The sequence below is a fragment of the Stenella coeruleoalba genome (assembly GCF_951394435.1).
Source record: "Stenella coeruleoalba genome assembly, chromosome: 2".
Taxonomy (NCBI): domain Eukaryota; kingdom Metazoa; phylum Chordata; class Mammalia; order Artiodactyla; family Delphinidae; genus Stenella; species Stenella coeruleoalba.
The window spans coordinates 57,057,945-57,084,471 of NC_137147.1; the positions used below are offsets into that span (position 1 = coordinate 57,057,945).

Below are 26,527 nucleotides of genomic sequence, written 5' to 3' on the forward strand. Positions count from 1 at the left end.
GTCCCAGACTTCAGCAACTACCTCCCTGGTCAGTCAGCAACATCAACATCCAACATCAACATTGAGGCAAGACCCTCCACCAGCAAAAAGATTGCTACTCCCTGAAAACTATAGCATTTTTTAGCGATAAAGTATCTTTAAAGTATGTACATTGTTTTTTTAGAGATAATGCTATTGCACACTTAACAGACTACAGTATAGTGTAAGCATAACTTTTATATGCACTGGAAAACCAAAAAATTTGTGTGACTTTTACTGTGATATTTGCTTTATTGTGGTGGTCTGGAACTGAACCCCAAAAGTCTCCAAGATATGCCTATATTTAAAAAGCTATCAGCTTAAAAATAATAAAGCACTCATTCAAAATCTTCTACCTTTGCAGAAATGGAAAGGCTGAAATAGAACAAATAAGATGATATATTTCAATAAGTACATAAGCCCTTTGAAATGATTTGAGTGCCCAAAGACAGGGTAAGAGTAAAACAATGAAAAGAACACATTTTTACAGACGGTGTTCTTTTTGCTTTTCGTATGATGAATAAAAGGAAACTATTCTGCTGGTTCATAATTCTGGAAGTCCAGAGGAAAGGCAGTTCTGAAAAGTATTTGAAGACCCTGGCTCTTTCTAGTCTGATGCTCTGTACTCTGTAGTGCAGTGTTAGGCTTCATCCTGAGGCTGCTTCCTCCGTGGTTGTACAATGGCTTCTGGAAGCCCTTGCTTTCTCAATTCTGTCTGCTGCATGGGAAGTGGCACAAGCCCCTCCCTAATCATGAAAAGGACCTTCTGCCAGTTTTAATGGCCCGATGTAGGTCATATGTCCACTCATAAAGCAGTAGTGGAATGTCAATCACTGATGTGCTTAAAGGTGGGTTTCTGAACCAGTTGCTAACAAGACATGTGGAGTTACTACCTCTGCCTTAGATTAACTAAGGTTAAGCTGTAGAGCTTTGGCCAATCACCAAAATGGCTATACAATCGGCCAGAGGTGAGGTGGATTTGAGGAAACCAACCATAATGTCTACCTAAAGGAACCCTTCCCATACAAATGTGGTATGATAAATATGTATACAAATATTTGAATTCTGGAAATTGAGCATTTTATGTTATGATCTTTAGAATGTACACTATGGTTTAAGTACCTATAAAATACAGGCTTAAAATAGTTAATAATAATGAACACTTTTGCCTGTTGTTAGCGAAAGACATATTTCTCTGCCCTTTCTAATCCATGTCAAACAAATCAAAGAACATGTTTATAAACTTGACATTTGATAATATGGTTGGCTAATTTCAATAAGCTCAATGGTCACTTACGCTAGTGATACTTCAAAATTGCAAGGCAGAGAAGTACATATTCTAGAATTACATCCCATAGCCATCTTATTGTGAATCAACTACTTCAGGCATTTAAGTCTAATAAAGTAGATATCCTTCTGACAGATGAGGAAGCTGAGGCTTAAAAAGGCCAAGTAACTCCTCCAAGGTCACTGAGTTAATGAAACAGATCCAAGACCATAGTCAGTTCTCCTGAAATGAATCCAACTATCTTTTGCTATATGCATTGCAATGAGTTTACGTTTTATCTATGCCTAATAAGATGCTTAAAGTGGACACTTTCCCTTTCATTTTTGAGAGAGGTCACAAAAACTGAGAATAACACCACAGTGACAAGCATCCCCATATTCCACAGTGAGCAGATAGACCATGAATGGAGTACTTGTGATATTAGTGATCTAAAATATATGTAGTAACTTTTGGCCTATCATCCTTTTCCAGGCTAAGTAAGAGGTTTGAAGCTGAAGAAATGAACAGAGAGATTTTTGGGAGGAATTTGTAGGAATGTTGTGGCATTTCCTCTCTTTACATCTCATATAAGAGAGGAGGGAGATGATTCCCTGTCTCTTACGATGAGGAGGGATCATCATTCATTACTGCTCCAGAGATCGGCCCATGCCTCTTAAAGTTATAGGGGAGGCTGAGACTGACACTGGACTGCAGCTTGGAAAATTCCAAAGGTAAGAGGCTATAAGGCTAGCATTCTGGCTAGGGACACAGAAAGTAGAGTGGGTTATACTTCTTTCAATTATGAGTCAAACGGACCTATTTCTAGCTGATCAGATATGAAATACTTGGTAGTGAACAAGACTGGATTTATTTTAGTTTACCCAAATATAGGTAACAGACAAATATCTGGGGGCTAAAACAAGAATACCATGGCAACCCAGACGAAAAGCATCAACTCTGTAATATTGAGAGAAAGCAATATCCTTGATTAGCTTCTGAGTATCTCACGACAAAAGTCAGCTTAGAATACCCCCAATGCCAGAAAGTACCCATACCAGAGAACATCGCTACCAAGAAAGTAAAGTTCTTCCTCATCTTCAAGTCTCTTCCCTTTCTGAGCTCTAGTCTCAGATTAGGAACCAGGAAACAGTGAGCAGGGGAAGAGAAGAAAGGATGTGGGAAAAGACAAAAAGCTGAATACAAGCGCCACTCTGCCTCCTAGTTTCTAGCCTGAAATAAGACTGAGTTGTAAGAGAGGAGAAAATTAAATTTAAATAAAAATGAAGAATTTGAAAAATATATTAGACTGGCCATTTAATTTCTGAAATTAGATAGTTATTTTAAGTAAAAGAGCCTGTAAAGCATTTATATTATCTAACAGTGACTGAAGAAGTTGTGGAACTTGCAGGAGATTCATCCAAATGGAAAGACAACACAGCCCACTTTGGGGCATTAGGAGAAAAGAGTAGTTCCTGTAGGAGTGCACCATGCTGAGCATTGTGCTTTCAACATACTGGTACCATACACCAAAATACTAACAATAATAATAATAACAACTGCCTTATATTTGAACAAATCACCTTCCAACTAGTATATATGTAGTAAGTGTACTTCTTTTTAGCAGTGACTAATGAAGTTAAAGAACTAAAGTTTGGGGGTTGCAAAACCTTGGTGCTTGCATGTTCTAGTTTTGCAGTCTTTGATCCATTTACTTAAACATTTATATCCGCCATTCCTTCATGTGTAAATAAGATCAATATGCTTTCCTTTAATATAGTTTTCTCAACCAAATATGACTTTGTCTGACAGCGGATATTTGGCAGTATCAAGAGATATGCTTAGCTGTGACAACTGGTACGTGTTACTGGCATCTAGCAGGTAAAGGCCAGGGATGTTGCTAAACATCCTACAGTGCACAGGACAAAATCCCACAACAAAGAATTATGTGGCCCCCAAATCAATGTTGCTGAGGTTGAGAGAACCTGCTATTAAGCAGCGCCTATTAGAGTTATAAAATATTTAAAATGTCAACTTCAGGATTTGACACAGAATAGATATTTAATGAAGACTAGTGTAACCCTTAGGATGGATATGATTGAAAGTAATGAAAAATATAACTTAAACTGACTTAAAATAAGAAAAATTTTTAGCTGACATAAGAGAAGCTGTGGTGAGGATGGGCATCAGCAGGGTTCAAAGACTCAGAAATGTCATCCTGGACCCAAGTTTTCTAACTCTCCTCAGTGCGCAATGTTAGTTTTACTCTAAGGCTGGTCCCTCCTCACCATATAGACACCAGTGAATTTGAACCTACACATTTTGGGGTTCACATCTAGTAAGAGATAGAAAATATCACTTTCATAGTTCTCAAACACAAGAATATTCTGTCCCACATGTGCCCAGCAAATCTGTCCTCTACGTGCATTGACCCATCTAAGCCTAGTCTGAGCCATTCCTGAATCTATCACTGCAAGACAGAAAGATCAAATGTTTGGCTTAGTATGACCAGGTGGGGCATAATGGAAAGTGAGATGAGAAGAAAGAAGGACCACCATAATATCCAGAATGGCTAGCTAATATCATTACCATTTTCATCCTTCTTTATAGACACCTTAAAACACTAATCTAATAAGCTTAAGAAACAGTATCATGGAAAAGAGTCAGAAAATGATCACTGATATCATGAGATTGTGATTTTTCCCAGAGCAATACGTATAAAGCAAAAAAGAATAGGATTTAAAAAATAAATTGGGGGGCTTCCCTGGTGGCGCAGTGGTTGAGAGTCTGCCTGCCGATGCAGCGGACACGGGTTCGTGCCCCGGTCCGGGAAGATCCCACATGCCGTGGAGTGGCTAGGCCTGTGAGCCATGGCTGCTGAGCCTGTGCGTCCGGTGCCTGTGCTCCGCAACGGGAGAGGCCACAACAGTGAGAGGCCCGCGTACCACCAAAAAAAAAATAAATAAAATAAATAAATAAATAAATAAATTGGTTTGGCAAAAAAATAAAGGTCAAAAGAAGGAGGGAGAAAATAGAACTCGAAAAAGTAATTTCATCAGAACAAAGACTTCATTGAGGGCTATGACTTGAAGGAGAGAGGTCAGGGAGAAAACTGACCAGGAACCAAGGAGAATTATAAACTCATCTGCTTCTGAAAGAATAGTCTCTACCTGCAAATTAAGACCAAATGTGAGATATGATGTGAGGTGCTTTTGTTAAAGGAGGAGATTAATAAAGACCAGAGAGACAGAGCTGGAATTCTGACCTTTGGTATGGAGCCGTAAAAAGCCATTCTGATTCCTAAGTTATAAACCTCATTTAAGACCCAAGATAAAGTCAATTAAACATTCTATAGGAATGGATTGGAGGATAGAATGTTCTGATGACTCAATACAGAGGAAGGACAAAAGAGGAAAACTTTTTAAATGTCAAGGCTCTGGTTTTAGAAGAAATCCTCTTTGATTTTTAAGCAAACCATTTCAGAATGGTAATGAGGAGCCATTTACATGCGGAAGCACTAGATTTGGGGGATGTTTTCTCTCTTGTTTATCTTTCATTCTCTTTATTTCATTATATTATTTAATGTATAATTTCCTTCAACTTTTAGGTATGTAACTCATGAGTTTGAGAATTCTGGAAATCTGTCTGCCTCTATATATCTTTCCCCACCAATATTTCATACAACCCCATTATTCTATGTCTATGTTCTGGGAGTTTGAGGAATGTATCAGGATAGTACTGTGAAAAGTTCTGAAAACACATGATGATGTTTAGCATATTTGACCAAACCATCTAAAATACCACTGCCCCTGCATCTTGGAAAATAACAAAAGTCTATCTAATCAAAATTAAATTTCTATTAGAGTAAAACATTAGTTCATTACAGCAAAGGGAGAAATTTAATCTGAAACTGCTACCCAGGAATACTTTAGATATAATAAAGACATGGTTATAAATAGTAAAGACAAGCAACTATTCTTGTATGATAATTATGTCTCAAGTATTATGTTGTAGGTTTTGAGGGTAAAAAAATTAATAATATATTAATGCTGTACTGGTAAAACTCTTGATTTAATGCAAATCCTCAAGGAGGGGCATGACCAATTATATATGGGCCACTGAAAAGACAGAGAAACAAGCACCCATTTACATACTATCTAAAGAAAAAAAAAAAATATGACTCTCAAGCCCCTGTTCCTCCCCATTCCATATCTCACCCACATAAAGTAACCATGTTCTAGAATCTTACGTTTTCCATTTCTATTATAGTATTAATTTTGCACATTTATGCATTTAGTTATAGTTCATTTTCACCGCTGCATTGTATTCCCCTGTATAAATACACTGCAATTTACATATTCATTGTTCTGTCGCTGGACATTTGGATTATTCTGACTTTTTTCTATTATAAGAAATGTAGCCAAGAATGCTCTTGTCTCCTCATCCACATTCAGTAGAGCTTCTCTGGATTATATCCCTATAGTTGAAATTATCATATTATAAGGTATGCACATACTCAAATTTACAAGGTAATAACAAGTTGTTTCACAAAGAGATTGTACCAATTTACCTCTCACCAGCAGACAAAATTATAAGCATTGTTCTATATACTCTAACAACTTGATTCTGGATGTTTTAGGGTCTGCCAACTTTGGTGGTAGATTTGAAATGGTATCTCATTTTGTTTTTAATTTATATTTCCCTGATTACCAGTAATATTGCATGTATTTTTATAGATTTATTAACCGTTCTTATTTCCTCTTCTAGAAAATATATATTTATGCCTTTGGCCATTTTACAGGGTAATTCTAAAGATTTTATTCTGTGTATGGGGTATTTTTCACATATCACTGATACTAATCCTTTGTTAGTTACATATACAGTTACATATATCTTCAAGTATATATATATTTTTTTCTTTTCTTTTTTGCGGTACGTGGACCTCTCACTGTTGTGGCCTCTCCCGTTGCGGAGCACAGGCTCTGGACACGCAGGTTCAGCGGCCATGGCTCACGGGCCCAGCTGCTCTGCGGCATGTGGGATCCTCCCGGATCGGGGCACAAACCCGCATCCCCTGCATCAGCAGGCAGACTCCCAACCACTGCGCCACCAGGGAAGCCCTTCAAGTATATTTTTAATGAAGACAAGTTTATGGCTTATCTTTGTATTTTATAAAATGTTTAGATTTTTAAAATCTTAATTTTACAGGAGTCAAATTTCTCAATATTGTTCTTATGGTTTGTACATTTTTCTTTATTGTTTATTGTTAATGAATACTTAAATATTTTCCTTTATATCACAAAGATTCTCCATTATTTACTTCAAAAGTTTTAAAAGATTTGTTTTTGCACACTTATGTCTCTACTCCAACTGGAATTTGTGAACAGTGATTCATGAATAATGTAGTCACAAATTTTAAATATTTTCACATGCGTAATCAACTGTTCTTAAAGCATTATTAATGATCCACTCTTTCCCCACCGATCTGCAAAAATACTTCTATCAAATACTTTTCATATTTGTGTGGATTTGTCTGTAAATCTCTATTCTTCTTCATTGGACTCTTTCTTGAATATCTCAGTGCTAATGTCACATTAATTGCTAAAGTTATATAACAATTGTTGCTATTGGGTTTGGCCAAGACCTAAACATGTTCATTTTTTAACTATGTCTTGGTTCTTCTTGATCTGTTTTGTTCTACATTAATTTTATAACTGTCAAGTTTGATAACAAAACCTATTATAATTTTTGTTTGGAATGATACAATCTACAGATCAATTTTAGAAGAAGGTATCTAGGAACAATACTAGTACAAAATTCAAACTATTTTTCTTGGAGAAAATTAATAATTCTTTGAGAAAACTTTCTTGAAAGACATTAGATGATATGGAAAAAGAGGGAGATACTTGGTTTATAAAACAGTGTTAAGACTGTTTTAACACATATTAGATTATCTCAAGCCGTCCTTCATGTCTCTCAATATCTCATGTATATTCTATTCCTACTGTCCATTGTGTAATTTCTTCAGTTCTCCCTTCAACTTCACCAATTCTTTCTTTTATTGTGTCTGATCTGCTGTTGATTGAATTATTACTTTCAACATTTTTCTCATTTCCTGAAGTTTCACAGGTTCTTTTTCTAACCTGTCTGGCTGTCTGGACACCTTTCATAGTCTCCTATTCCTAAGGATTCTCTTGATTCAGATAAGTAGATGACAGATAAATATCTCCATTATGTGTGTGTGTGTATATACACACACACACACATACTGGTTTTATATATACATTCTGGCATCTAAATATGAAAACAGTGAGAATCTGATTTTGTTTTCTATTTGTTTCTATTACTTCTGCTTAGTTCTACTGTCTCATTCATTCATAGTGCTTTTCTTCTCATATATTTTCTGATGTTTTATTATGAGTTTATGTTAATGAAACCTTATCTGTGAAATTATTTCAGTCCTCTAGTTAAGGAGGGTTTCTTTAGAGAGAAACTATGATTGCTTCTGCCAGTTGTCTATAAGCACTACCAATGAGGAACTAATTTGAAAATAATTTATAGTTTAAGGTTGCTTTGAACCAGAAGTATGATAAATTCAGGTCACAAATCTATTTTATATATGGTATTCATTTTGAGGTTTTGAATTCTCAGGAGACTGTATTTATTGACATCTCTCTCGTAGCCCCGGGGCTAAATTCAAGGCAGAAAAGTGCTTGTTTTTATTTTTCTCTCTGTAAAGCATCTTTTCTTACTTCTCTTACTCACTAAGCATGTTACTCTCCAGGACTCTGGTTTTAGATTGGCATTTCCTATGAGTCATCCCATCTATATGTGTCCTGGCTTTGTCTCCTGTCCCCAGCACTGGATGTACCCATCTAAAAAATGGAAGCTCAAAATTTTCCCAAGAACAACCAGCAAGTTTATAAATTGCTTATCTCTATAGGTTCCTATTTTCACTTTATTTTTATCCTTTAGTCAGTATCCATTAGTTTCCTGAAACTTTTATGTACGTGTATGTGTGTATGTATGTGCATGTGTGTCATATTTAATCGGCATTCTTTTTGTTTACAGTAAGATATTTTTTCAGGCTATCTGGTCTTCCCTTTTGACAGAGGGAAACTCATAAACAAAATTTAAATATATATTTCCCATTGTTATTTTTGAGTAATTTTCAGAATTAAGAACCATTAAATTATAGATCATTAAATAAATATGAGTCAAATAAAAATGCATCTTATGCTATACTCGTTTCTGGCAAACTACATTACCTACTTAAAACAGTGTCTTATGTTATTATTCTAAACACATTTGCATTAATAGGAAACCCTCTACTAAGCACACGTTTGGCAGAATATAACCACATTAGCTATTTCAAAAAAAGATTCAGAAAATTTATGTAAATGCTTTCTAAAACTCGATCCTGAGGTACTTTCATAACCCGTGATACAGGAATATGTCATTAATGAAACTTCATTAATCTAAGGTCCTTTCAAAATGTTTGTGAACTAAGGTTCTTGATCAGGATCTAGAATTATTACATAATAATGTCAACATTAATGTATTGATGCTTTCATGCAGTTTCAAACTGGAGAAGAGAAATTACTTATCTAATGTGTATGTGTGTGTGTGTGTGTGTGTGTGTGTGTGTATCACTGCTTTAAAAATGTTTTGCCTAAAAACAAAACTTATCTATAGTTTTTAACAGTTGTAAATTATGCAATGTACTATTTTTTAAAAACAACAACTATGCATTCTCTCATGATATTGGGGTTTACAATAGGTAATAATTTATATGTAATACCAGTTAATCTATCCTCAGAGAGAGAAATGTGAACTCAGAACCTGGCTTTCAACCCTATGGCTTGTTTTGCCTTGCTTTTTGGTTTTTGGTTGTTGTGTTTATTTCTCTAGGTATGTTTACATTCAATGATAAAGTCACTTAGGCCAGAATAAACCATATTTTCCTTTATAGCTTTATATTGGGGTAAATCTTACATTTTCATATTTAGGTAAAATTGAGATATATCTACTTAGTATTCATAAAATAAAGCTAAAATAAGCTTATATTCTCCTTTAATTTTCTCATTATATTATTTGGATACATATACATATGTATATGTAGATACATATACATATTCCTAAAATTATGATTACTTTCCAAAGAAATACAAAGTAAATAAAAACGGATGGCATAGAGTGACATTTTTCATGTACAAAAAGGGATTCAACACCATAGTCAGTGCTATAGAAAGAAATGACAGCTGAGATTTTTAATAAGTATAAAACATTTCTTTCACACATTTGGGAACTATTTAAAGAAAAATATGAGAAATGGAGTTCATAAATGAGACAATATATGAAGTATTTTCCCATTGATACATTTATGAAACAATGTGAAAAATGAAAAGTGATTTCAAATTCTAATCCTCAGAAACCCAAGGGGTTTTCACACTGGGTCCAAAAATATACAAGAAATATCTGGATCATCTCACTTAACAGATAAGCAAGGAAGATCACTGACGTCTAATCAAAAGGACTTAAGAAGTAACAAAAGGAACTTTTACTAGCCAAATTTGGGGCAATTTAAGCATGGTGGTACTTAAGAAGTAATTAATAAAACCAAAAAAAAAAAAACCCCACACATTATGTTTAGAGGATGCCAGGAAACCAAAATATTTGGATGACTTGTAAACTAAGGGAAAGAATCAAGTATTTATTTTTCCTCTACAAGAACTGTACCTAAGTGTAACAGATATTTGATGAGAGTTGTTTTACTTTGTAAGTGATTTTCAGCTAACAGATGAAGAAATAATGATAAACCTAAAATATCACCACTTTGTAATGAGATAATGAATCTAATGAAATAATAAAATAACGAATCTCCATAACAACCAACAAAATTTAGTGAGTAGCTGATAGATAACTGTATAACAGATGTGTCAATTTCACAATACTTGAGAGCTCATACTGGAGAGAAACCCAGACATCATGTACTTCCTGATAAAAACAAGTGGAATACACAGGACAGTTGATGACTAATACTGGTCAAAAAAAATGTGAACTTGAATCTTATCCAGATCTATATCTAACTACCTGTTTACAGAAAATACAGATAACAGAAAAATATGTGAAAAAGATGGCAACCAGCAAAATCCATAATGTGGGGATCTATAAAGAACAAAGCAGCCTAGTGTCTTCAATTAATTCATTGCAAGGAGGAAGAAAGGGAACAAGAATTCACAGATTAGAAGATACCTAAGAAATAACAGCTAATTGCAATTTGTGGAACACCTTTGCATCTTGATTAGAAGAAACCAGTCATGAAAAAAAACTTACGAAGGAAATATAAAAATTTAAACACTGATTGGATACTTGATTATATAAAGATAGTAACAGTATTTTTTTAGGTGTTATAATAGTGATGTGGATTTGTTAAAACAAAAAGTTCTTGGGCTTCCCTGGTGGCGCAGTGGTTGAGAGTCCGCCTGCCGATGCAGGGGACACGGGTTTGTGCCCCGGTCTGGGAAGATCCTACATGCTGCGAAGCAGCTGCACCCGTGAGCCATGGCCGCTGAGCCTGCGCGTCCAGAGCCTGTGCTCCGCAACGGGAGAGGCCACAACAGTGAGTGGCCCGTGTACCGCAAAAAAAAAAAAAAAGTCCTTAACCTTTAACAATGCATGCTCAAATATTTACAGATGGAATAATATGATGTTGGGGTTTGTTTTAAAAATATTAAGGTTGTAAAAAGAGATTAGGTGGATAAATGAAATAAGATTAGCCATTTGGTGATAATTATTAAAAGTGGGTAATATGTACTTAGAGGTTCATTATACAGTTCTTTAATTTTTTAAATGTATGCTTGAAGTTTCCTGTAATAAAATAACAAAATTATTTAAATATAATGTAATATGATCCCCATTAGGAATGTTTACCCCTAAAATGACAACTTAATAGTGAAAAATAAATTCTAATATGAAATGTTTTACTATCTAATCCTCTACTTAATTGACAGTCTTTTTGATACCAAAAAACGGTTTTGATAATTTAACTATATAATTTGTAATGGTATTTATATATGTCATCTTACTTATTACTCAAAACAGTTAACACATGTAATATTTAAACATGTGCAGATGTTTAGTTTTTGAAAATCTATAAATTTGGTGAAGTGCTACCCAGTTAGTTACTTAGGAACCAGCAAACTTTTCTGTAGAGGAACAGACAGTTATTATTTTAGGTTTTGTGGCAACGCAGTTTGTCACAACTACTCAACTCTCCTAATGTAGCAGAAGAGAACCATATATGATACAAAATGAATAGGCACAATCATGTTCCAATAAAACTTGATTTACAAAAATAGGCAGTGGGCTGGATTTGACCCATGCACTGTAATTTGCCAAGCCCTAAAAATTATGACCTCAGACCACTATGAATGTTGACAAAAGAATAGGAAATATATAAGAAGAGAAAGTCCAGAAGTAGATTCCAGTATACATGAAAAGAAAATAAATGGCAAGTGTGGTACTTTAATTCAGTGAGAAAAAAGATGATGAATTTTATCATTTTAATCCATAATGGTAACATACCTAATATCCATTAAGTAAAAGGATAATACAGAGTGAAGTAAGTCAGAAACAGAAAAAAAAATACTGTATGCTAACACATATATATGGAATCTAAAAAAAAAAAAAAAAAGATAATTTAGAACCTTAGCCACCCTTGGATATGTCTGATAGATATGAAAAACATTTACAAATGTATGTACATATTGGTTACATATTTAAATACACAGAATAAAGCAACAATATTCTTAGAAAACTTTATATAATCATGTACATCCAATGATTCGGGAAAAGCTCCTAACCAACTCAAAAAACTTAGAAGAAATGGAGCTATTTGACCATATGAAAATTAACGGTATTATGCAGTAAAATATTACATAAACAAATTCTATACTTAGACCAATATTTGCAAATGTAGGTCGCAGGGAAGTACCTTAAAATTAATAGAAAAGATCTTTTTTATGCATTGTTGGATTTGGTTTGCTAATAGTTCGTTGAAATACATGCATCCCTATGTTCATAGCAGCACTATTCACAATAGCCAAGACATGGAAACAATTTAAATGTCTATCGACAGAAGAATGGATAAAGAAGATGTGGGACATATGTACAATGGAATACTACTCAGCCATAAAGAAGAATGAAGTAATGCCATTTTCAGCAATACGCATGGACCTACAGATTATCTTACTAAGTGAAGTAAATCAGAAAGAGAAAGACAAATAACATATGATATCACTTATATGTGGAATCTAAAATATGACACAAATGAACTTATCTGTGAAACAGAAACAGACTCAAAGACATAGAGAACAGACTTGTGGTTGCCAAGAAGAGGGTGGCGGGGGAAGGATGAACTGGGAGTTTGGGATTAGCAGAGGCAAACTTATATATAGAATGTATAAACAAGGTCCTACTGTATAGCACAGGGAACTATATTCAATTTCCTGTGATAAATCATAATGGAAAAGAATATGAAAAAGAATGTGCATACATATTTATAACTGAATCACTTTGTTATATAGCAGAAATTAACACAACATTGTAAATCAACTATACTTCAATAAAATAAATTTTAAAAAATTAAGAGAAAAGACAATCCAGTAGCAATATACGCGAGGATATGGGTGGCAGAGAATACCTGTGGCTTCCTAATGTATATTCTTGCCTTCTTCCTTAGTAACAGAAACCTGCCTTTAAACTGGGCACCCAGTCAAAAGCAGAAAGAACTACATTTTGCAAACTACTTCTCTAAATATGTGCAGCAATACCTACCTTTGAGCCAGTGTAATATACGCAAGAAAAATGAATATGTGCATTTAAGAAAGATTTATTTTAAAGTTAAGGAGCAAGCACTTATTCCTCTTCTTCCTCCTTCCGAGTGTCTGGAATTTAATAGCTAAAGTTCCAGCGCATGATAGTGAACCAAGTAGAATGGCATGGCAGAGCACTCAGTAGACCCGGAACCCAGATCACAGCAGAAATCACCAATACTTGCATTTTCTACCCTAGATTTCTTTTATAACAAAGAAAATCACCTGTCTGTATGGTTCATTGCACTATTATTTTGAGTGTTTCATTTAATGCATCTGAATCTAGCTCTAATCAACAATAACAATTCATATAAAAATAAAATGAAGAGCCAATAAGCACATGAAAAGACGCTCAAACTCAAATTAACAATAAAGTATTAGAAAACATCCATCAGACAGAAATTTACACAGTTGATAACAACAGCAGATGGCCTGGATATGAGGGCACACTTGCATACTGCCAGAGGACTGTGAATTTTGATAGCCTTTTTAGAAACCAAATGGATAATATTAACAGACTCTTTGACCCAAAAAGTCCTCTCCTGGAAATCTATGCCGATTCCAAAAAAAAAAAAAAACCAGAATTTAAGGATAAAGTACATGATCTTTGTTATAGTATTCTGTGGTGGAAAAAAAATCAACGGAAAAAAAGTATTATCAGTAAGTGATATCAATAAGTATATGGATGAATAAATAATACCAAATTTATTATGTGAGGAATTAAAAGAAATAAATTAGAGGTATACTAGTTGACATGGATGGTTTCTACAAGGTATGCTTAAATAATGAATGTGTATCCTATGAACCCAGGGTTATAAAAGCTAACAGTGATAACATATAAGTGTGGCGTTTGGATATGTTGATAGATATGAAAAACGTCTGTACTGTAGAATACAGAAAAAATACATGTATAGACTACACAAAGATCATTTAATTATAAATATGTAAATCTACATATGTATATCATATATGATATATGAGCACAGTGAGACATATGAAATTATAAACATATTGTCACATCTGGGGCAGGGATAGAGTCTGATGTAGATAAAGATAAGTAGAGCTCAGCAAAGAGGAAAACAGGGAAAAGGTATTATCCCATTTGAAAAAGGGTCAATACAATGGCTTATATAATACTATCACTGTTGTGTCTCTGTGCATATGTGTGTGTGTGTGTGTGTGTGTGTGTGTGTGTGTGTGTGTGTGTGTGTGAAAATGATGTAGGAATAATTGCCAAAATACTAATGGCTATTGCAGAATGACTACCAAAAGTATTTTATGATGCAAAATATGTATTATTTTTATTTAAGGTCATTAACCTCAAAATGCATTAGTTTTATTCCTAAACAATCAAAAAATTACCTTAGTTATCTCAAGAATTTTCACAATCTAGAACAAGATACTTGGGAACTGGCAGCTATGATGACATCAATATTCATGTAACACTAGTATATTTGCAGTCTCCAAGAAAGCAACTGAGGCCACAGATGCTGCTTTGAGTAGTGTGTTATGCTTTTTTGGTTGTGGGTTTTTATTTACTTATTTTGAAATTTTAACCGAATAAATTTTGAGGCTCATTTGCAATTATATTAGTTAATTTATAAGAAAAATTGTTACTTTCTCCTTTTGAAAAATGATACAGCTTAGTACTTTAAAATGCTTCTAGAAACAAACAATTGAACTAGTCAAGCCCCATAATAACTTATCCTTATAAGTAATGGATGATACAGTTGACTGCCCTGCATACATCACTTCAACAATGTACATCTCATATTTAGCCTTCACTCTTTAAGAGCATTTGAATCATGAGCAGACAGAAGCCAGAAACCTAATTACTTGCAATAAGCTTATTTCTCCAGAGATGTATCATATATTCCAGCTAACATAATAGGTATCTTCTTTATTTTCTCTCTTAAAATATTTTTAGAAGAACATTTATTCCCTGATGTGTACACAACGAAGGAACTAATAGGAAAGTGGCATAATCCTTCATACTTCATACTTCATGGTGGCTACTAGATTTTAAAATCAGCGAAGAAAGTGAGTTTGTTAAAAGGAACTTGTCTTAAATATGGACAATGGATAGGACTATTTGCAAACCTAGGAAACAAGCTTACAAATTAATAATAAGTTCCATTTTTAAAAAGTACAGAGAATAAGATATATCTCTAGCAACTGGTAAAATGTATGACAATATATTTTGGACAAGGATAAAGAGAATAATATCAAGTATAACAATAAGTCTAGAAAATGGAGGTGAAATTCTCAGTGGAGGCTAGGTCCAGCAATATGGTACCAGATGTAAAGTACTGAGATGAGACAATGGGGGGAGGGGAATTACATGGCTAAAATGGAAGTTGTAAATAATCCCCCAAACTACACTTACGGAGGCTGACATCTAAAAACGGCCTCCATACATAGAGAATAAAAGAATACTCTTCACTTAAATCCAAAGAAATGCAATCCCATAGTCATTTGGGAAGGTCTATTTTGGCCATGGTTGGCCAACAGAATTCTTTTTTAAATATACTGTCCTTCATGCACTTCTTATGGAGATATGACCTCCTTGAATATAGAATATAGACAGTCATATTTTCAGGGTAGAAATTTCTGGGGTAAATAATGGCACTAACTAGACTGGAATTACGAGCAAACCAGATACATATTTTTGAGAACCTCCCCATCCTCATGCTTTGCTTCATGTTGTTACCATGAGCATTAAGTCCTATTAAAAGAAAAATTCCCCCCCAAAAGTCCAACTGAAATATTAAAAGTTAAGTGATATCCCCCAATAATACTTATACAACAGGGATTTTAGAAAACAATTCAGGGCTTCCCTGGTGGTGCAGAGGGTAAGAATCCGCCTGCCAAAGCAGGGGACAACAGGTGCAAGCCCTGGTCTGGGAAGATCCCACATGCCGCGGAGCAACTAAGCCTGTGCACCACAACTACTGAGCCTGTACTCTAGAGCCCACGAGCCACAATTACTGAGCCCACGAGCCACAACTACTGAGCCTACGCTCTAGAGCCCGTGCTCCACAACAAGAGAAGCCACCGCAATGAGGAGCCTGCGCACCACAACGAAGAGTAGCCCCCGCTCGCCGCAACTAGAGAAAGCCCACGTGCAGCAACTAAGACCCAACACAGCCAAAAATAAATAAATTAATTAAAACAAACAATTTAACTTAAACATAGACTGGCCCCATGACCAGCTAGCACCAGCTAGGTAACAATACTTTTCAGGGCTGGGGCAAGGTTCTCCAGGAGGCTGCATATGTTTTAAGTCAAGTGTCCAACATATGGCATTGTTTCTCCCATAACCAGGATTCACAGGTCCAGGAATCACGGGGCAGAAACGGAAGTGGCACCATTTACTATTACCTCTAGGGACCCACTAGAAAACTTTTTGATTCCTGTTCCCAAGACTTAATGCTCTACTGGCCTGGAGATCTTAGTTCCAGAGAGAGCAATGAATGCTTCCACCAGGAGATACAACAATGGTTCCATTGAACTGGAAGTTAAGACTGCTACCTGGCTATTTTTGGCTGCTAACACCTCTGAATCAAGCAAGGAAAGGAGTTACAGTGTTGGCTGGGGTAAATGATCATGAATCCCAAGGTGAAATTGGGGTAGTACTCCACAATGGAGGTAAGAGAGAGTATTTCTGGAATACACGAAATCCCTTAGCATGTTTCTTAGTATTACCATGACCTGTGATTAAAGTTATTGAGAAGTACAACAACCCATCCAAAGACGACTACTAATGGCCCAGACCCTTCAAGAATGAATCACCTTACTAGGTAATTAACCGTGACCATCTCAGGTGCTTGCTGAAGGCAAAAGGAATATAGAATGGATAATAGAAGGAAGTAGTTATAAAAACCTGCTTATGACCATGTGACTAGTTAAGGAGGAGGACTAATTATCATGAGTCTTTCCTCCTTATTTTGTTACGAATGTTTGTGTGTGTATATATATACATAACTAAGCAAACAACTTTTTTTTCTTTCTTCTATTATCCCCTTATCATGTAACATAAGCTGTACTGACTTTATATCAGTATTTAAGTATCGTTAATTTTACATTATAGTATTCAAGTCACAGGATGTCCAGAGAAGAGTAAACATCATTCAAGGACTTTACATCCTCATCTGGGGGGAGGGACTAGTGTTTTCAGTTGTATGTAGGATAGTTATATCATGTTAGGTGAAATTATAACCTTGTTATTGTTCCTGTTTGGAGATTAAGTATGGTTTAAGGTGATGCATATAGGTGCCAAGTTGACAAGCAGTGGTTGTCACTTGTGATGGTTAATTCCATCTGTCAACTTGACTGGGCTAAGGGATACCAGATAGCTGGTAAAACATTATTTCCGTGTATAGCTGTAAGGTTGCTTCCAGAAGAAATGAGCATTTGAATTGGTGAACTGCGTAAAGTAGATGGTCCTCCCCAGTGTGAGGAGACATCATCCAGTCCATTTCAAACCCAAATAGAAGGAGGACAAATTCCATCTCTTTGCTTGAATTGAGACACCCATCCTCTACTGCCCTCAGACACTGGTACTCCCAGTTCTTGGCCATTCAGACTCAGATCAGAATTTACACCATCAGCCCCCTGATTCTCAGACCTTTGGACTCAGACTGAATTACACCAGCAGCTTTCCTGTTTTGCCACCTTGCAGTCGACAGATGGTGGGACTTCTTGGCTTCCAAACCATGTAAGCCAATTCCTCTAATAATCTCTTTTTATACATATCTGTATACTTCCTACTTATTCCGACTAATACACAATTGGTCTTTAAAATAAGACTGGCCTAATGACAGATTAAAAATCAGAGTTTCCATGGTTTAATTTACCATGACATCCAGCAGATTGGAAATTGTTTCCAACCATGAACAAGTAAGTACTTTTGAAGACTAGTTTAAGAGCACAAAATCACCTCAGATTTACTTAAACAGAATCTCAACATGACTATCTAAAACATTTGGAGGCTGGCTTCCAGGAAAAATCTCCTAATATGAAAAGGGGTGATAAACCTTACATGTGATTGGATCAGAAAAGTGGAAAAGAAATTACTTTAAGCTTTTCAACCATAGCACTAAGGTAAAAGAGAGCCTCTTCCAGGTCAAGTGACACTAATCTAGCTCTTTAGATCAGATATACTGATTAAAATTTCAACCAGAAACACATTACTTTGGGACCTAACTTGATGCCAAAATGCCTTCTAAAATACCACTTCTCAATGTGAATGTACCTCAGAACCCTGTGCTCTAGGGACCATGTATGTATCATGCAGCCTTGCAGCTAACCATGTCTGATGTCCCATTTTCCCACATCCATGTGAATCATCTATTACCAGACTTTAACAACCACTATGTAGATGGTTGTTAAGTAAGTTTCATTAATAGAACACATGTCAGACTGATCAGAAGAAGTCACCTCATTTTCCGTGGAGACAGTAAAGATCTTTAAAATGATGTCAATTGTACTTAATTCTAAGCATAAGTAGGGGCTCCATCTAGTTCTAAGCAAAAAGGAATTAAATATTAAGGCTGGTCCCTAGGAGAGTCAAATTTGGAAATATTTCACTTTCCACATATACTGAAAGACAAAAAGATATCCAATCCCTTATGACCCTGAAGATGGAGTAATGCCATCATAAACACTTAGGCTAGCAATAAGCATAGGGAAAACACAGAAAGAGGAAGAAAAGTACAGTTTTGTCCCCAGGAGAGTCAAATCTGAAAATGCAGTAGTTCTCCTATATTAGACTATTAAAAAGATGTACATTCTCCTCTGACCCCAGAGAATGGAACAGTATCAATCATCTACATTTAAGTAGGCAAAAGGGAGATACAATCTCCATTCAGGTGTCCTCCCTTTCTCCTACTTCAGAGAGAAGACTTGGAATTGAGCAGAGGAGAAAGCACTTCAGTATGAAAGACACTCCACATTGATACACTGAGTTTTAATTCAGGTAAGAATTAAGTATTCTGAAAAGTCAAAGAGGGGCTTAGATATTGTTTGCAGTGTCTGTTGTAAGATATAGGATATGCACCACCAATTTTAATTAAGAAACCAAAATACATGAAGGTCAAAGTTCTCCAAAGAAAAACTCTACACTATCAGAATGTGAAAAAAAACTTTAAATAGTCATAATAATGCTGTTAAAATGCTGACATCTACTATACCACATGGCAGCATCATCTTTGGAAAAGGAAGTGTGCTGATTTCCAAAGACTTTTACCATGAAATGATCACCAAATCTGGGGCATTTACTCTGGGAAACATGCACAGTATTCTAGACAAGTATTTATAAATAGTCATTCTCCCAAAGGAAAGATGACAAAACTGCTGTGTGTTGCTGCCCTTTTAAAAAAGAAAACACTTTAGCTGGAAAAGAGCACTGTCTTACTGTCACTGCTCTGAAGGCCACTCAGTTTAATGGAAGAAATGTACTGAAAAAGAAAACTGGTCCAATAGATTGTAATAATTAATGCAATTTTTACAAGCAGACAACAAGTTTTTCTTTCATGGGCCTGGAGAATTATTTGATTGTTCAGGAGTAAAAGCAAAAAAATCCATTGCTAGTTTGTAGAAAAGTTTTCTTCTAAGAAGGAGCCATTTTGAGGCAACTATTAATTATATTAAATTTCTCATCACAATAAAATCAGATGGTGTATAAATCAGAACTCATCATCAAATATCACTACCTATCATCCATATTAAATAGATTGGAAGAAATAATTCAAGTAATTAAAATAATTAAATTGTTTAATTGCTAACTAATTATACAACTATATTTCATTTGTAGATAAATGCTGACATCATCATCAGCCTTTGGTGGCTACACTACAGTCTTAAAATATTCCTGATTTTTAAACCTGAATTTTCATTTCTTTCTTCTTTAAGTCTTACCAGGAGATCTAAAAGGATCTTCCAATAATTAAATCAGACATTGGAATTTGACAAAAGTACAAGACTATCATGGTCTGAAAAGGTAGCTGGCTTACTTAGAGTCTATAAAAATATACTTTGAACTCTTTCAGCTTGGGAGAAGTGAGCTGTTTCATCAAGTTCTTTCTTCCTCTCAGTTGAGAGATAGGAAATATATATATTTAAGTACCATTGTCTATTCACTTGCCTCCAGGGAGCACTGTGCAAATTAATGTGATTATGCTTATAAAACACACTGAGCCATGAATAGAAGCTGGTCTATTTATAATCAGAATTCTAGTCAGTATACATGTGTTGTGCCAATTTTTTATGCGATTTAATTTAAGTGTGGACTGTGTAAGAGATGCCTGATTTACTGTTTAATCATTCTCTTGCCAACACTCCTCCCTCCCCTCTATCTTCATCCTTGTCAGTCACTTCACCACTTTGCCACCTTCACTACTACTGGATGCCTCTAATCTCTGATTTTCTGCTATCATTCTCAGGTATGCTATCAGAGTGAGCTATGTATGCTCGGAATTCCTACTTTGTAACTACCATTTCAGTGAACTTAGTCTCTTTTGTGACCTTTCAAATCAACTGAGTCCTTTTTACCACCAAACTTTTACCATTTTCCGTCTCCACCTTTTTTTGCTTTAGTAGAAACTTGGCATTTCCTAAACCTGAACAGCCATCTTGCCCAAATGCTCATTATGAAAAGGCCATATTGTCTCTCCTGGCTCCTTATGGGAAAGAAGATGGTAAGGGTGTGCTTCCTGATAGCCAGGTCACTTCTCATTTAAAATATTGGCAATAGAATGGAAATGACATAGACTCCCTGTGTCACCTTGAGCAAGTTACTTAACTTCTTTGAGCTGTGGTGTCTTCATTTGTAAAATAGACAAAACCTCAGTTTTTTCCTAGGCTTCACTGACTTATGTTTACAAGGATGGAGTCATGTTAATAATAATTACCAAGAGTTTATCTAGATTCTCCCTCGTCTGCACATGTAGCATCTTTATCCATCTACCAGATCAGCACACAATCTTAAGAATAAGTCTTATATCTACTTGTGTGCAAGTCTGTTCTCCTTGACATTGCCACTGTTCTACTAGGTTCCACTTCAATTAACTGCTTGGCCAGGTATCCCTAACTTTAAGGTGGAGTGCTTGTTAAAATTCAGTTTCTGAATCAGCAGACCTGGGGTGGGGATTGAGGTTCTGCTTTTCTGAATGTTCCCAGATGATGCTGAAGCTGCTGGTCCATGGGCCAAGCTGAGAGGTCAGACTTTCAGATTAGTGTGCTAAGCTCAACTTTTCCCTCTTATGTCTACGATGCTATCACCTGAGCCTTCTCAATAATGGATCGTTTTGGTGGTCTGTGTCCAAAGAGTTGAGGGACTTTAATCTCCTCATCATATTGCTCATTTTTCTGAGTATTACACTGTTTACTGCAACAGGCTTTCTCTCGGCCAAAAGGAAACACATGGATCTATGCAGCTGATCGGGGGACAGGTCAAGGTTTTACCTATCAAATCAGAACCTCCCATTTGATAAATAATGGCTTTTGATGAACCTATGTTGACCTGGAATCTTCTTTGTTTCAGGAGACATTCTCGCCCAAGAGAATCCTTAATCCTCCTTATAAATTATCTTCCGTAAGTTCTGCCCATAAGGTCACCATATCTTTGTGGACTGGGCTTTAGTAGTAGGAAATACTTTAAATAGAAGATTAGAGGCCCTGTGTTATAATAATTACTTCCAAGAGTTGTTAAGTGGATGAAAAAATATGTACACCATGTAGTTCACAGTGTATGTTCAGTTAGTGTTACCTATTCCTATTGTCCATCAATGTCTAGCACTTGAAGTGATAAGTATCCAAAAAACACTTCCCTTAGCAGAGTCATAGTTCTACAGTAGTAGCTAGCTGATTAGCAAATCCTAAATTTAAAAATGTGTTTATTCATGTATCCAGCAGATAGACGTTGAGTACCAAATATGTTATCAGGGATATACCAGGGGGAAAATGAGATAAAAACTGCTGCCCTTGTGGAGTTAACATTCTGGAGGGGGGATTACAATCAAACATTCATTTTACCTTTTTGCTTTGCATTACCTATGAGCAAAGTTCCTGTCTATAGTAAGCCCTTGGGGTGTACACCTAAGGCCTTATCAGCAAAATCACTGCCATCATTTCACCACTACAAAGAACAGGAGAGGTCGATCATCTTATATTCTAATCCCAACCGTCTACTAAGAGATTTGTTTTCCCAGATAAGTAATTTACCTTCTTGATTATGAGCCTCCTCATTTAAAAATTATGAGCATTGGACTGTATTAGCTCTAAATTCCTTCCCAACCCTATTAATCTATGATATTATTATTATACTACTCTTCAAAGCCTCAACTCTTGGATCCATTTTTTTCTCCCTCCTTGACAAATTCAAGAGCCAGCTTATGTGCTTCTCTTCCATCCCACATTTGCAAATATCTGTACTAACTTTAATAATCACATTGTGGAGCTTCACAGCATCGTGGTTTGAAAACACTTCTCTCCTTCAGGCCATTTATGATAATATTCACTCCACATCAGTCATCTACACCTTGCACAACCATGGTAACTTGACATCTCATACTGTATTCCTATCCCAAGGTTTCACACATATTTTCACTCCCATACCTCACAAAGTTACACATTTACCCCTTTGCATTCATTCATCAGAAACTTCAAACTAAAGTTCCTTCTAATTCACTCAACTCACCGGCTCTTTTCTAGCTACCTGTGTTTCCCCTAAAATGGATGGTCAGCCATGCAATCCTTACTCCTGTCCACAATTAGGTTCTGTAATACTATCAACAATAGTCACCATTCCCTTTCTACACACATTCATCTACTTCTCCATTCCCTGGGCTGCAAAGCATAGATGGAGGAAGCATCAACACCATGCATCTATTCCACCAGAAATTTATGTGTCTAGTAGCAAACAGAATCTTAATGTTGCTTTAAAAGTTCTTTAGTAATGCCTTACTGATTACTTTTTTCCTGATCTGTTAATACTCTCCTTCTTTTTCTATATCTTGACAGATATTCTTCCTATTTTCCTAATGTGAAGAGGCTACTGATACACTTTCCCCCTTCAGTTTTTTTCATCCTTAAAACAGACAAAAATGGTTCTTTTTCTCTTTACATAGTTTACTCCCAACTTTAATGTTCTTATTTTATTTCTTTCAGTGCTCTCTGTAATATTCCTCCTTGCCATTGCACTGTTGACTATATCTGCATATGAAGTGCAAGTCATTTCCTGATTAGTATCTGGTATTGACTCAATAACCCTGTTCTCTGTAAGGTTCTCTTCCATGCAATATTAATGTCACAAAAGATAGGTGAGGAAATGCATTCATGAAGTATGTGGAGTTTTACACCGACTATGACCAAAGGCAGTTGGAAATAAAACAGCGCTCCGGTACCCTAGAAGTTCCCTAATCTCATATGTCCTATTAACTCTTTTAAAGACGAACCAACTTTTTCCTGAAATAACGGTCCCTTCATGAACTACAGATTCTCTTCCCCCAAATTCCCCCCTCATATTATTTTGACATGTTGCTGCTCTGTAGCTAGAGTTTGTCTCATTTTCATGTGGATTTTTTAAAGTGGTGTCCTTATGAGGGGCAGTTACTAAGGCAAGTCAAAAAGAAGCATGAGCAGGTTACCTTTAGCAAGACTCTTGCTCTACTTGTATCATACAACTGAGTTCCAGCTCCTCACTGCTCTGTGGTCTTCATACCAGCAGCATTTCATCACCTGGAAGTTTGTTTGAAAAGCAGAATTTTAGGTCCAACCCCAGAGACTTACTAGGGTAGCCTTACCACCCCAATATCTTCATTCTACCAAAAGATCTAAGTGATTGCTGTGTACATTAATGTTTGAGATGATTCATTTCTCCTTAGCTCTCTGGTGGTAAAAATGAAAAAAGGAAAATTTGCAAGTCTGTCATCTACTTTTTTCTGTTTTGCCTTTTCTCGAACTCTCAACTTATACTCTAATAACTTTATCAGTTTTATCCAGTGTTATTTCTACAAACTAACTTTGATTGCTTCTCCATTTTTGATACAATAGATGCTTCTGACCAGTACTGCATACTCAATTCCTTGAACAGTTTTAACCAGCAAACATTATACCACGCATTCACACACTGATCCTATATAGATGATTGCCGCCAATATATTGTATTGCCAATTATCTCCTAATTTATAAACTGTAGACAGTGAAATCATATAATTTAGGAATTGGAAGGGACGTGGAGATCATAAGTCTAACTCCCCTTATGATGTCTGGCACAAAGTATGCCCTTAATAAATATTTGCTGAATAAAATTTTAAAAAGATATAAAGAGAAAACTGATTTCACAAAGAATAAATGATTATCTCTCAATAACAGAACAAAGACTAGAATCCAGCCTCTGAAATCCTCCCCAGGTCTTTTTGCCTTTAATTTTCTAGTTCAGTCTTCATTCTCTTCCATGTCCCTATAGCATTAGATCCCAACATTGGCTGCAAAAGAGAACCACCTGGGGAGCTTCAAACATACTGATTCTTGAATCTCAAACCTACAGACTCTGATTTGGTCTGAGGTATACAGCCTGCAGAGTGGGGTTTCTAAGATTCCCCAGGTAATACTAATAGGCAAGCAAGGTACAGAAATATCACTCTGCAAATTTTTAAAAATGATAAATCTGATGAAGTTCCTAGGTGAACCGGAAGCTGCTTGCTCTAGCAACACACTTCAATAAGAAGATTCTATAGCATTTGACAATGTTAACTACCTAGTTCAAAGAAAGTGTTTCAGAATGTAAACTATCCAGGTTCTCCTATACCCTTCCTTCCCTTAATTTTTCATAGGTTACTCTTGCGTTACACAATTTTTTTTTGAAGTATAGTTAATTTACAATGTTGTGTTATTCTCAAGTATACAGCAAATTGATTCCGTTATATATATGTATATATATATTTTTTCAGATTATTTTCCATTATAGGTTATTATGAGATATTGAGTATAGTTCCCTGTGCTACACAGTACGTCCTTACTGTTTATCTATTTTATATATAGTAGCTTGTATATGTGAATCCCAAACTCCTAATTAATCTCCGCCCCCCGCCCCCAGCTTTCCCCTTTGGTAACCATAAGTTTGTTTCTATGTCTGTGAGTCTATTTCTGTTTTGTAAATAACTTCGTTTATATCATTTTTTTTTAGATTCCACAGATAAATGATATCATATGATATTTATCTTTCTCTGTCTGACTTATTTCACTTAATATGATAATCTCTAGGTCCACCCATGTTGCTGCAAAAGGCATTATTTCACTTTTTATAGATGAGTAATATTCAATTATACACACACACACACACACACACACACACACACACACCCCGTATCTTCTTTATACACTCATCTGTCAATGGACATTTAGGTTGCTTCCACAACTTGGCTATTGTAAATAGTGCTGCTGTGAACATTGGGGTGCATGTATCTTTTCGAATTAGAGTTTTCTCTGGATATATACCCAGGGGTGGGATTGCAAGATCACATGGTAACTCTATTTTTATTTTTTAAGGAACCTCCATAGTGTTCTCCATAGTGGCAATTTACATTCCCACCAACAGTGTAGGCGGGTTCCTTTTCTTCCACACCCTCTCCAGCATTTATTATTGTAGACTTTTAAATGATGGCCATCCTGACTGGTGTGAAGTGATACCTCATTGTAGTTTTGATTTGCTTCTCTAATAATTAGTCATACTGGGGCTTCCCTGGTGGCGCAGTGGTTGGGAGTCCGCCTGCCGATGCAGGGGACACGGGTTTGTGCCCCGGTCGGAGGATCCCACATACCGCGGAGCGGCTGGGCCCGTGAGCCATGGCCACTGAGCCTGCGCATCCGGAGCCTGTGCTCCGCAACGGGAGAGGCCACAGCAGTGAGAGGCCTGCGTACCGCAAAAAAAATAATAATAATAATTAGTCATACTGAACATCTTTTCATGTACTTATTGACCACCTGTATGTCTTCTTTGGAGATATGTCTATTTAGGTCTTCTTCCCATTTTTTGATTGGGTTGTTGATTTTTGTTTGTTTGTTTTTTTAATTAAGCTGTATGAGCTGTTTGTATACAGTAAGTCCCCTACATACGAAACTTCAAGTTGTGAACTTTCAAAGATGTGAACATGCGTTCGCACATCCAATCACGTAAAGCGTGAGTGAAATTGCAGCCTCTCCCTCCTCCAGTTAGTAACTCTTCTTGCTTGTTCACTCAATGCCAGCTCCCGTATGCCAGCTGTTGCACTGTACTACAGTATCTTTCTAGGTACTGTAAGATTAAAAATGTTTTCTTTATTTTTGTGTGTTTGTTTTTTATGTATTATTTGTGTGAAAAGTATTATAA

The 26,527-nt window shown here is 35.9% G+C and overlaps 1 protein-coding gene across 4 annotated transcripts in view; it reads right to left on the minus strand.

Annotated features, from left to right (window-relative positions):
- The window catches only part of LRFN5 (leucine rich repeat and fibronectin type III domain containing 5), a gene marked incomplete at its 3' end in the record, with an annotated part of 254,541 nt that overhangs the window by 154,806 nt on the left and 73,208 nt on the right, over window positions 1–26,527 (minus strand). For 2 of the 4 annotated variants that reach the window (XM_079914201.1, XM_079914196.1), the window contains exon 2: window positions 23,805–23,895. The exons of the other annotated variants lie outside the window; for them this stretch is intronic. The remainder of the gene's footprint in view (window positions 1–23,804; window positions 23,896–26,527) is intronic. 4 annotated transcript variants of the gene reach the window in all.